The following is an 11127-nucleotide window of genomic DNA, read 5'->3' on the forward strand; positions in this document are numbered from 1 at the left end:
CTGAGCCACCTGGGCTGCCCAACCTAAAGATATTTGGAGGACTGAAGAAGAGAAGTAACCCAACTCTACAGATATTGCAGGTGAATTTGATGGCAAGTATTTGGCCTGCCTTCCTGAACTCACAAGGCTTTAAAGGTTCAATCTGAAGGGCACTTGGGTGGTTCAGTTGGAAGACAGTATTACTCTTGATCTTGGGGTCATGAGTTTGAGCCCCACATTGGATACAAAGATTATAAAAAAACAAAACAAAACAAAACAACTTTAAAAAAAAAGTTCAATCTAAAATTCCTTTTAAAGGGGATCCCTGGGTGGCTCAGCAGTTTAGTGCCTGCCTTCGGTCCAGGGCACGATCCTGGAGTCCCATGATTGAGTGCCACATCAGGCTCCCTGCATGGAGCCTGCTTCTCCCTCTGCCTCTCTCTCTCTCTCTCTCTCTCTCTCTCTCTGTGTGTGTGTGTGTCTCATGAATAAATAAATAAAATCTTTAAAAAAAACCTTAAAATAAAATTCCTTATAAAGAATTTCAGCAAAGCAGATTTCAAAGAACCTATATAGCCAGTCACTATTCATGTTGCACTTATGTAAATATGTAAGCCAAGCTTGTTAGAAGTAGGCTTATTTTACAATAGTCTGGTTCACTGTGTTTGTTAAAAAGGAGGTTAATTTAGAGAGAATAATTATATTTTCATAACAAACCTTTAGTGATGTTAGGTTCTGGTTATGATGAACTATTTTTAAATGTTGTTTGCCTATAAAACTGAGCTGGATTCTGACTGAATTCCTCTAGTTTCTTCTAGTATCTGGCTATGACTCTTCAAACTAAGTTTTCCAATTTTCTCCCATTCCCTTGACTTGGAGCCACTGAGAACCAAAATTTCCCCTTTTCCCTACAAATTGAAGCTAGATGACTCCAGGCAAACTTCAGAGAAACTGTCAAAATCACCCATGTGTACACAGTCTTCTTGCCTCTTGCTGTATGGACCACTCAGAAAGCTCACAGAGACATTCCTTTTTAAAAAGATTTTATTTATTTGTTTGAGAAAGAGCATGAGTTGGAGGGAGAAGGAGAAGGAGAAGCAGACTCCCTGCTGAGGCTCAGTTCTGGAATTCCAGGATCATGACCTGAGCTGAAGGCAGACACTTACTGGACTGAGCCACCCAGGCACCCTTCATAGAGATATTCCAATGGCAGACAAGGAAAATCTGTCAGATTGGTACTGCCTGTGCCCCATCTGAAGAGACTTCAAGTCTGACATCTAGGAAGCTTCCCACTGGCAGTATTCAGGATTCCAACATTGAGTTTATCATTCTTCCAACCACTTACCTGTGTTTTAATCATGTAATTTCTGTGATACACTCAGAAATTCCACAAATGAGAAAAGCTGCTTTACAAAATAAGATGGCTTTAGATATATTGATGGCATCACAAGGTGGAACTTGTGCCAGTACACACGTGGAGTGCTATGCCTTTATCCAAGGTGAGTGAATCAGAGAGAGGACCAAATATCAGCCTTGGAGAACCTGACACTCAGGCTTAAGGAAATGTTAGTTCAAAGGTTTAATTGTAGAAATTTTTTGGCTTAAATCTACTTTAATGTTTCTATCATGATATTAGGCTTTTTACTGTCAATTGTTCACTCTACAAATTGTTACCTTCTTGTGTACAGTGATCAACTCAGATTCACTCTAAGCTTATGATGGTAAAATGTCTAGATACTATAAATAATATATACAGTTCTGCATAAAGGTTAACAGTTTATACCTAGACATAGTGAAACTTCTTAAGCTATGGGGCACATCAAATTCCAGCTGAGGTCCTGGGTTCAAACTGAGAATGGTTCCCTATTTTTAAAGTTTCCCCATGGTTTTAGATCTATTTTGCAAGGATTATTATTATTTTTTTGCAAGGATTATTGAACTAAATAGCCTCTTCCCTTGGATTCCTCAAGAAGTACATGACATAGTAAAAACAATATTCCACATTTGGATCAACACTTGTGTTCATTATCTTATTTATTTTATTATAAAATGTAGAATAAGATGCTGTCCTAAGGTAGACTTAGAGCTCCAAAGAGAAGAGTTCTAACACAACGAGTACAAACAATGGGGGCTTAAGCTTGTACTAGGGAATATCTTCAATTAGTATAAGGCAGTTTCATTCCTCAAATACTGACCTGTGCCACTTCTCAGCAGGAAGTAGCTGAAGCAGTCATCACCATTGCCCTGTAAGAATGACAAATGTGAAAAGAAAGGAAAGATTTGAGACCAGCATTTTGTCAGTTCTGATGAAGAACGCACCCTAGAGGTCATATTACTCACTGGCATAGCCAAACCAGCCAGGAAACATATAAACGTAGCCTCAAGAGATAGAAATGCAACTCCACTAGCTTACAAATGGTCAATCAGCACTACCTTAAATATATAATCACAAGATGCACCTAATAAAATATCTTAACATAAAGAATAAAGGTATGTTTCAAATTCCAGAGTTCCAGGCAAGGTAGCACCAGAATTTATTAAGTTAACATCTGCTAACATGACCTCATGGTCCTCTAATCAGTGGCCTCTACCTTCTCAGAAGATCCCTGCCACTGATTTTGCCTTTTAAAACCTTTACTTGCAAGCCATTGGGGAGTTCTGGACTTTTAGGCATTAGCTTTCCCTTCTCCTGGGAGATGCCACGCCAATAAATAGCCCAGCTTTCTGCATTGCAAAGACTCAGTGTTAGCCACTGGCTTGGGGCACATCAGGTAGACAAATTCTTATTTGGTTCAGTTACATTACCTTTTACATTTTTTGCACATATTCATACTTTTTTCATATTCATACTTTTTGAAAGTAGTTATGAATCTATTAAAAGTGATAGAGGAGAATATTGTCATAGTGACTGAATTGAAGAAATATTTTCAGTGAGAGAAAACTTTAAATCTATTTGTGGATGGTAATACTTCTCTCATTTAGTCACACTATGAAGACAAACACATGCAATGATACAAATAAAATAGCTAATGTTTCTGAGTGCTATATTTTACTGAAAATTGTTGCTCCTATGTTCATTTGTGCCACATTACATTTTACGATTTTAAGATACTTAATCTTACAAATACAAACAGCCAGTCATTTTACCAGAAGAAGGTAGGTTTATTAGGGAATAAAAGAGAATTGTAGTCCAGGACAAAGAAGCTACAACAAAACCTTGGGCAAATCTGAGGATGAAAAAGAGGTATATTTTTAGGAGAAAAGCATTAAGTCATGAAGGCGGTACAAACTAAAAGTTCATTGGATTAAACTGGGAGCGAAGTATGGGAGATTTTCATTAGCTGAGATATTGCCCTATGTGGGGGCAAGGAAATTAGGAAAGTGTCTCTCCTACCCACTGAAATCATAGAATAGTCTCCATATGTAAGATCAGGTTCATATGAAGTCAAGTTAATTTCTCCAGGTTGGGTCTGAGGTTGGCTAAATGCAGTAGGGCATGAAGTGCCCCTGACTAACCTCCTGACTTTTAATAAGGTTACTCATTCCTAATTTTCATGCAGACATGTTACTAATGTTATTCTTATATTTTTCTTCTGAAAAATACAAAGAAATAAGAAGACTATGTAACATGAGTGTGAACAAAATGGAAACTTGCCTGACTGTTTTGAAAAAGTCCACTCACAAAAGCCAGTATCTCCAGTATGCAAAGGTGACAGCTTTCATTTTTCCCAAGCAAACTACAAGAACAGAGAAACTCAGAAGAAGGGAATTTCCTGATATCAAAGACAGAGGAAGACACAACAGGAAAAGAATACAATCTAACACCCATGACGAATATTGATGTGAAACTGTGCGACAAAATACACCAAACAAAAATCAAAAGCACATCTTAACATTCTATAACATCAAAAAGTGAGAATTCTTCCCAAATTAGAGTGTTTTTACATAATGAAGTGATAAATGTAAGATTCTCCATTAACACAATGATGGTCAAAAATCACATGATTAGGGGGCAGCCCGAGTGGCTCGGCGGTTTAGCACCACCTTCAGCCCAGGGTGTGGTCCTGGGGACCTGGGATCAAGTCCCCTGTCAGGCTCCCTGCATAGAATGGAGCCTGCTTCTCCCTCTGCCTGTGTCTGTGCCTCTCTTTCTCTCTCTCTGTCTCTGATGAATAAATAAAAATCTTTAAAAAAAAATCACATGATTATTTGAATTGATGCAGAAAAATAATTTGACCATGATCAATACTATTTCATGATAAAGAAACTCAACAAGATAGTAACAAAAGGAAACCACTTCAACATAATAAAGTCCATATATGAAAACTCTAAAGCTAACATCATATTCTAGTGAAAACCTGAAAGCTTTTCTTCTGTGATCAGGAACATAGCAATAAAGTGACTTCACTCCTACCACTCAACATAGTACTGTATGTCCTGGTCAGAACAATCAGGCGAGAAAACAGTAGATAAAGGAAAATAATCTCTATTTAAACATGACATGTTTTTATATATAAAAAACTCTAAAGAATCCTTGGATATGGACACTATTCTATTGTTCCAGTGGAAACAGATCATTTCCTTAATCCCAGGAACAGCTCAACCAATGAAAGGCCATCATACTTCAAACTCTGTATTTACTCCAAACAACTTTCTGTTTAAAACAGACTTTTCGGCTTACACTTTGTCCCTTCAAAATATGGTGCATCCTCTTTGCTCCCTTTACTTACCTATGATTTTGCCGCAGCCTGCTTTGTCCTAGATTATGATTCTGTTTTATTCCCAAAGAAACCTATCTCTTGCTGGTAAAATAACTGGCAGTTTTTACTTTTAGGTTCGATTATAACAAGGTTCACCTATGCAGGATGAATAAGTACTGGAGTTCTAGAGTAAAGCAGAGTGATTATAGTTAACATATAGTACTCGAAATTTCCTAGGAGAGTGTTCTCACCCACAAATACAAAAATCTTACCTAGGGCAGCCCCAGTGACTCAGGGGTTTAGCGCTGCCTTCAGCCCGGGGGCATGATCCTGGAGACCCGGGATCGAGTCCCACATCAGGCTCCCTGCATGGAGCCTGCTTCTCCCTCTACCTGTGTCTCTGCCTCTCTCTCTATGTCTCTCATTAATAAATGAATAAAATCTTTAAAAAAATTGTGAAAAAAAATCTTACCTAAATGGAGTGAAGAATATGTTCCTTAGCTTGACTGTGATAATCATATTTTAGGCAGATAGAGTTAGGGGTCCACAGAAAGAGGAAGACAAGACATGGATTTCTTCACCTAAGAGAAGTCATTGTAGGCTCCCACCAATTTTGTGATTAATGCCTGCTTATGTTCTATGGAGATATTACTTATGCAAGCACTTGTTTGGTGAGCTTCCTGGGATATGTTGAAATTGAAAAAGAGTAGACATCAGTAGTTAATATTTTTTAAGTCATCAAAAGAATGTAAAAACAAACAGCCACTACTAGGCCAGGAGATAGTCTAACCTTATCATAAACAATAAATCCATGGTAAAACTCCCAGTGTGGTTTCAAAATAAAGCTTGAATTAGCCCACATTGAGTCATTTTTGAAGGATTTAAACCTTTTGAGCACCCAAATATCAGACCAAAGGGATCAGAGAACTGATGACGCCTATCCTTGCTTGCTCTGTGACTTCAACCAACTAGGACCTGGACCCTGTCAACCTTAGATGACTTTTGACTGATTCCAAATGAAATATCCTTTGTCAGATCCCTTCATAAATATGCATGTGCACATGAAACAAAGTATGCATCTTATTTTCTACAAGTATTATTCTTTTCTTGGTATAGCCGAACGAAAACAGCTATAAAATGAAATGGGTTATTATATATATTTTTAAAAGATTTCATTTACTGGGGCACCTGGGTGACTCAGTGGTTGTGTTACTGCCTTTAGCTCAGGTTGTGATCCCAGAGTCCTGGGATTGAGTCCTGCATCAGGTTCCCTGCTGGGAGCCTGCTTCTCCCTCTGCCTATGTCTTTGCCTCTCTCCCTGTGTCTCACAAATAAATAAAATCTTTTTTTAAAAAAGGATTTAAAAATTTTTTTTTAAGATTTTATTTATTTGAGAGAGAGACAGAGAGAGCACAAGCAGGGGGAGGGGCAGAGGGAGAAGGAGAAGCAGACTCCCCCTGAGCAGGGAGCCGGACATGAGGTTCAATCCCAGGATCCTGGAATCACGATCTGAGTGAAGGCAGACACCTAAACAACTGAGCCACTCAGGTACACTGGGTTATTATACTTTGATTATATTATTGTTTAATGTTTTTTTTTATATTTTTTATTAAGGGCTATAAAAATATCCAGAAAGATAAATAAATGTGATGCAATGATATATGTCCTAATATGAAGAACTTTCTTTCAGTACATTGTTTTTCTTCACAATGGCCTTCAAATCACAGGAGGCAGTGAACATTTGTTTGTTTACAAAAGTAAACATTTGTTTAATGTGAATGTGATTATATTATTGTTTAATAACAATTATATTATTGTTTAATCATCTGCTACTCAACTTCGCAGTATTGGTTTACAAAACTGATAGAAATCCTATTTCCACTCCAGACATCATGGGTATAAGCACAGCAAAGTCTGTGAAAGAACATGGGATTTCTGGCTAAAAAATTTGGTGGGCTGTTTGAAGCAGAACTGGTCTCCAACCAATCAGTACCTGGAACAGAGTCCAGAGCATGAGACTATACTAATCATGGAGTTAAGTGGAAGTAAGGGAGATACCATCAGCAATTACAGGATCATTGGAAGCTTACAAAGCTACAGTGGATCAAACCTATGTTGGGATCATGCACCTGGGACACTAGTGCTTTGTGGAACATGTGCACATGCCTTGCTGATCCTGCCTATTCCACTGTCCAGAAAGCTTCTACATCTCCAACATCTACTCTACCATGTGACATTTTAAAGCTACACCTAATGAAGAAGGCATCTCATATATATTTTTTTAAGATTTTATTTATTTATTCATGAGAGACACACAGAGAGAAGCAGAAACATAGACAGAAGGGATCCCTGAGTGGCTCAGCGGTTTAGATCTGCCGTCAGCCCAGGGCGTGATCCTGGGGTTCCAGGATCGAGTCCGACGTCGGGCTCCCTGAATGGAGCCTGCTTCTCCCTCTGCCTGTGTCTCTGCCTCTCTCTCTCTCTGTGTCTCTCATGAATAAATAAATAAGATAAGAAAGAAAGAAAGAAAGAAAGAAAGAAAGAAAGAAAGAAAGAAAGAAGAAAGAAACATAGACAGAGGGAGAAGCAGGCTCCCTGCAGGGAGCCCGATGTGGGACTCGATTCCTGGACTTGGGATCACACCCTGAGCCAAAGGCAGAGGCTAAACTGCTGAGCCACTGAGGCATCCTGGGCATCTCATATTTTTGATGCAGCAACAATCAGTCACATTATTTCACACATCCACTAGGAATAATGAATTTTCTGAAGTGATTTGAAAGTAGAAACACATTAAATATGTACTAGTCACACATCTCACATAGGGTCAATGTAAAAAAAAAAAAGCATATATTAAAATGATGTATACCTAAGTTACAACCCCTGTATCTTTGAAGGATACTAGCAAATATATTATCTAATTGTTTAACATTGTATTATCCCTTGTTATAAGTATTTTGATGTAATTAATGTCTGAACTGAGTGACTGTCAAATTGCTTTCTTTTTTTTTGGTTGTTTTCTCAACTTTATTGAGGTGGTGGGGGAAGGAAAGGTGTAGGAAAGGAAGAGGTGTAGACTTGAAGGTTTTTGTTTTTTAATGCAAAATGATTTATTTTGTGTTTGATACCAGATGAGACTATAAGGGTGATGGTGCTCATGCCCATACGCGGCTCCAGGTGAAGTGCTCTAGGCTTCGGGCTCACTCTGCTACCTAAGAAGGTCCTTCTCAGCGTCAGCTCTACACAATGCTTGTGACTCAGTGCCTTGCGGGTTTGGGCATTATGTAAACTTTCACAGACTTGCTGAAGGGGATGGTGCCCTCGATGCTGGTTTCCACCTGGGGTGACACTTCGCCACCTTCAATCCAGGGGGATTTTGGAATGCGGGAATTGGAGTTGTAGGCCAGTAGCAGCCTCACTTCCACCTGGCATGGTTCTGTCCAGGCAGTATGGGAGAGGTACACCTGAGTGATAAGCCGGTGGTGCCCTGGGCCAGGATTCCGGAAGTCTGCCGGCTTAGGATGAATCATCTGAGCCTGGCCATCTGGATATAAGACCTGGACCTTCACAGTGCTCTGAGGGTCCTGCACATGTTCCAGGGTCGCATCGACATCCAGGGCCACAACCAATCCAGATGTAAACCGCAAAGGGTTGTCTGACTCGCCTGCTGGCTCAATGATGGTGGCTGAAGCTTTGTGGATCTGCTCTGGAAGGGGGAGGTGCAAGAAGGTACTCTGCCTCAGCATGGTCTGTAGAATTTTGACCACTTCCACAGGTTTGGATGTCATGAGTCGGGGCATAAAGTCAAGAAGTTTGTCCACAAAGCTGTCCTGTAGGTGGGGCAAATCAGCAATAAAACACCTCTGAAAAAAGTCCACTTCCTGTAAAAATTTTTCACACATCCCAAATAAGGGGTCAACTCCTCGAGTAGTCCGTGCTGTTACTATAAGTTGCAGGGCTTTGGCCTGCAGCCTCATGTGATGTATAATCACCACCTGTTTATTCTCCACACCACTGTACATGAATTCCATTTTGTAGGTCTCTTCCATGATCTGTTTTGCTGCTGCGGAGGCCAAGTCACTCTGCTTCAAATATAAAGGGGCAGCCACATTCCACAACTTTTCTTGCAAGGCCTTGATGAGAATAAGCTGACACCGAAGATAGGTAGCTGAGAAGTCAGCAACTCCTGCTAGTTCAGACTGAAGTTCTCCAAGTCTTTGCAGATCCCGGATGGTGAACTCCAGCAGCTCCTGGGTTCCCTGAGGGTCCAGATGCTGAAGACTGTACACCCTTTCAAGGCTCTGCTGCAGGAACTGATGGGACGGGTCCTCATGGGGTGCAATACTGGGAGAAACAGCCGATGACACTAGTTTTCTACCTGGTAACCTTAAGGCAGGAACAAGATGAGAAAGACTGTCTCGGAGGTAGGCATAGTGCCTGAAGGTATGATCTGAGAACAGTGCTGGCATTTTTGGACAGGTTGTAGCAGCATTAAAAATAAGAACCAAAACTGCAATGTAAGCTGGATCATCCATGTCTGGTTCAGCTGTGTCAAAAAATGGATGGGTGCTCAGGAGCTCTGGCACCAAGGGAAGCACCAGGGTTGGATGCCGACTTCCCAGAAACTTCAAGCACTTCCATATAGAGTCTCTATCAGTAGGGTACTTGGTTAAATTTTTCAGCAGCTCCGCCAGTGCAAGATGAATCCCTTCTTTAGTCGAAACATTAGTACAGCATAAAAGTTTGTGAAGAGCCTCTCGAATATCTCTGGACGAATCCTCTAACACAGCCAGGACAGTATCAAGCTGATCCTCTCGGAGAGTGATATTATTAGAAATTTTTCTCATGGTGTGTATGGACTGCAGACGTACTTCCTCAATTTCATCATTAAACATGTCAACCAGGAAATCAAGGCACTTCTCCGCAAAAGAAGGTGAAGATTGGGCCAGCATGCAGAGAGCCTCCACGGCAGCAATGCGGACCTCATACATCTCATCTTCCAATCCATGAACAAAGGCTCCACAAGCTCCTGACTCAATCAAGTTCACAGCTCCTGTATCTATTTCTTCTTTGGGTGCATCATCTCCCCACTTTCTGCCACTGGAAAACTCTCCTGAGCTGTAAAGTTCCTTGGCACGTTCATGTGCAGTGCGTTTTCTCCTGAGATCTGACATGAGCTTCTTGTCGAGTGTCTGCTCCAAGAAATGTGAACTGACTTGTTCCATTGAGCCCAATAGTTTTGCAGCCTGAACTCGCACCACCCAGGAGCCATCACTGACCATGTGACAAATTTTTCCAAATGCATCATCAACTAAGCGAATTTCTTCATTAGAAGAAGAAATGGGGACAATGCTTTCAGGATAGAGCTGACTGACAACCCAGATAAGTTGGACTGCAGCACTGTGCACTTGTTCATAGTCATCAGACAACAATTTACAGGCCTGATTATAAATTGCTTGGTGTAATTTCAGTCCTCTTTCATGAAGCTGCAACATGGCTTTTATAGCTGCTATTCTGACACGTGGGTCTTGGTCACTGAAGTAATCCCCTATAATCTTCTGGACATCTCTGACAGCTAGGCCTTCTCCATCTTTTGTGACACTTTTCTCCAAAGAGCCAAGATTGCCAAGTAATTGCAGGCACTTATTCCTTACACCATGAGAGGTATCTGTGAGGTGCTTGCAGGCTACATCAACTAATCCCATCTGGATAGCTTGATTCTCTGGGAGTTTAGTGCCAATTGCAAGCAAGGTGTCCAACAGTTGAGCAAGGACTTGATGAGACTTTTCATTCTGCAGGATGTTAATGGCATCATCCATAATGCAGTCTGGTGAAAATCCTGCAGTCTTTGATAATAAACCCAACAATGATGCAATTTTCAGTCTCACAGATGGATCATTCTCCTTGTAATAATGTTCCAAGAGAATCCTGACTACTCCTTCCACACTTTCTGCTTCAACAGGCTTTCTGGCAAACTGGAGTAGATACTGCAAAGCATCTGCTGGGGAGGTAGCTTTACACAGATCTATGTGGAGTGCTGCAGATTCACTTGGTTTTGTCAATCGCAGTTTCTTGGTTGCAATTTCCTCCTGTTGTTGCTGGACCACCTTAGTGAATTCCTCGTACACTCGTTTCTTTAGGTGAGCCGCCATGACTGCCCGCGGGCCCTCTCAGCTTCCGTACTCCACCTGTCAAACTGCTTTCTACTGTGAATTCTATGACATTTACTGACATTTCATATTCACTTACTTTTCTAAATATTTACATTTTAAGTTACTTTCTTCTGTGTACTCTCTGGTATTTTTAAAGTATATATTTAAAACAAGGATCTTTCCTCATTCATTATATTTTTAGAGTTTGGATCTAGTATGCATTTTTGGAATATTGAGTACAGATTGAATTCCAGTTAAAGATACTGCCACTTTCTCTACATTTTATGGTTTCTATCCAG

The 11127-nt window shown here is 40.4% G+C and overlaps 1 pseudogene; it reads right to left on the reverse strand.

Annotated features, from left to right (window-relative positions):
• Window positions 1-7849: 7849 nt before the first annotated feature.
• LOC112912625 (integrator complex subunit 4 pseudogene) lies at window positions 7850-10858 on the reverse strand (annotated as a pseudogene).
• Between the last annotated feature and the right edge of the window lie 269 nt (window positions 10859-11127).

Source organism: Vulpes vulpes, chromosome 1 (genome assembly GCF_048418805.1).
Source record: "Vulpes vulpes isolate BD-2025 chromosome 1, VulVul3, whole genome shotgun sequence".
Taxonomy (NCBI): domain Eukaryota; kingdom Metazoa; phylum Chordata; class Mammalia; order Carnivora; family Canidae; genus Vulpes; species Vulpes vulpes.